We start from the raw sequence: 2500 nt of genomic DNA on the forward strand, positions 1-2500 counted from the left end.
AACGTGTGCTGTGCCTTCAGGAACAGGGTTGGGAAACACTGCTCTACATTATACAAACATTGCTAAAACGTAATATTGCACAGCCCTATTTCACATGCAGAATATAGAAGCTTGTTTAAGAAAACTACTAGTAAACTTAATTTCCCAAGATCCTCATTTGTGTTGTGAAACTAGCCAATCTGTCTGCAATAAAGCGTGTCAGGTTGTTATTGGAGTCTGCTGAGGTGTTGGGCGTAAAAAAAAAAAGAAAAGGAAAAAAAAAAGTCTCTCCTATTATCTTCGTCCTTCGTCTCTCCTCTCATTTATCTCTTAGTCCTGCGTTGAGGATATGCAGAGGAGTTTGACATTGAATGCTATTTAAAGTATGGTGAAAATATAGAAATGGGTCAGAGAGACTGTGGCGATGCGAGCAGAATTAAATTTCAATTTGCTTCAAAATGACTGATTATTCTAAATGAGGAGTTTCGAGATTCATGGCTTCGCTGGGAGATATGAATGCATGACTGCTAATGAATCGTGTGTTATTATTATTATTATTATTATTATTATTATTGTTAATATTAATTGTGGATGAGGGATGTTTTTGATGTTGACATAGTTAATCTTATGCGTATTGGACATATTTCAGACAGACATTAATCTCTAATATTGGTGTAGTCATAGTGTAGTGTACCATTGGAGTAGATATATCAGTCTGTCTATCTATCTATCTATCTATCTATCAATCCGTTTGTCTATCCTTCCATCAGTCCATCCATCCATCCATCCATCCATCTATCTCTCCCAATCCATCATACCTCCATCCCAATTCATCCATCCAAACCCAATCTATCGATCCATCCTAATCAAACCATCCATCCCTTCTAATCCGAATTCCATCCCTCCCTCTGAATCCAACCCTCCCTCTGAATCAATCCATCCATCCATCCCTATCCATCATCCCTATATCCCAAACCATCCCAATCTATCCTGACCCATCCCAATCCATCCATCCCATCCCAATCCATCTACCCTATCCCCATCCATCCATTCCCTCCCAATCCATCTATTCTATCCTATTTCATCCCATTCCATTCCCTCCCAATTGATCCATCCCATCCTAATCCATCCACCCCATCCCAATCCATCCATTCCCCCCCAATCCACCCATCCCCAATTCACCCATTCCCTCCCATTTGATCCATCCACCCCATCCCAATCCATCCATTCCCTCCCAATCCCAATCCATCCATCCCATCCCAATCCATCTATTCCCGCCCAATCCCAATCCATCCATCCCATCCCAATCCATCTATTCCCGCCCAATCCATAACACCCCATCCAGAAACCGTTCAGAAAGCATGTGATTTGAGGATTAATTATTAAGTACAGTATAATGATAGTAAATGTTTACCACATGCTCTTTTAAGACCGGTTGCTGTGTAAACGTAACAACGGTTAAAGAATTAAGGTTTAAAAAAAAAAGTTTATAACTTTTTACAAATATTTTCCCCAAACTCTTTCCCTATCCCTATTATTAAATTATTATTTTTCAGCCACTGCCAGCATTTTTGATAATTTTTAACTAAATTTGATGGCCCTCAGAATATTTGCTGCTTTGAATGTATTAGCATATATTCTATATATATATATATGAATAAATGAATAAATCTAAATTTAAAAGAGCCTTAAAAAAACAAACAAACATTTTTTTACATGTTTTATCAGCACTTGAATGCAGATAATTATTAAAAAACTGAGATAATTGCATAAAACATTGTACACCTATATCTTGCACTTGCTGCTATTGCACTGCTGGTTAGACCGAAACTGTACAATGCCTTGTACTTGTACATGTGTAATGACAATAAAGTTGAATCTAATCTTTTTTTCAAAGCAGTGTTGACAGTTTTATTTATTTATTCTTTATATATATATATATATATATATATATATATATATATATATATATATATATATATATATATATATATATATATATATATATATATATATATATATATATATATATATATATATATATATATATATATTTTTTTTTTTATATATATATATTATATATATATATATATATATATATTTTTTTTTTTATATATATATATTATATATATATATATATATATATATATATATATATATATATATATATATATATATATATATATATATATATTTTTTTTTTTTTTATATATATTTTATATATATATGTATATATATATTTTTATATATATATATATTTTTTTTATTTTATTTTAGTATATATTTTATATATATATATATTTTTATATATATTTTTTTTATTATTTTATTTTACTATATATTTCATATATATATATATATATTTTTTATATATATTTTTATATATATATATTTTTTTATATATATATTTATTTATTTCATTTTTATTTTTACCATTGACAAATAATATTTCAAACCTTAAATTAAATTAAGATTACAAATCAAAAAAGCTTGAGAATGGGGAATCTGAAAGGAAATTAAG

The 2500-nt window shown here is 29.6% G+C and overlaps 1 protein-coding gene across 3 annotated transcripts in view; it reads left to right on the forward strand.

The window, feature by feature from the left end:
- The window catches only part of znf618 (zinc finger protein 618), a 65585-nt gene that overhangs the window by 47561 nt on the left and 15524 nt on the right, over window positions 1-2500 (forward strand). The gene's annotated exons all lie outside the window — the stretch shown is intronic.

This window comes from Danio aesculapii, chromosome 5 (assembly GCF_903798145.1).
Source record: "Danio aesculapii chromosome 5, fDanAes4.1, whole genome shotgun sequence".
NCBI lineage: Eukaryota > Metazoa > Chordata > Actinopteri > Cypriniformes > Danionidae > Danio > Danio aesculapii.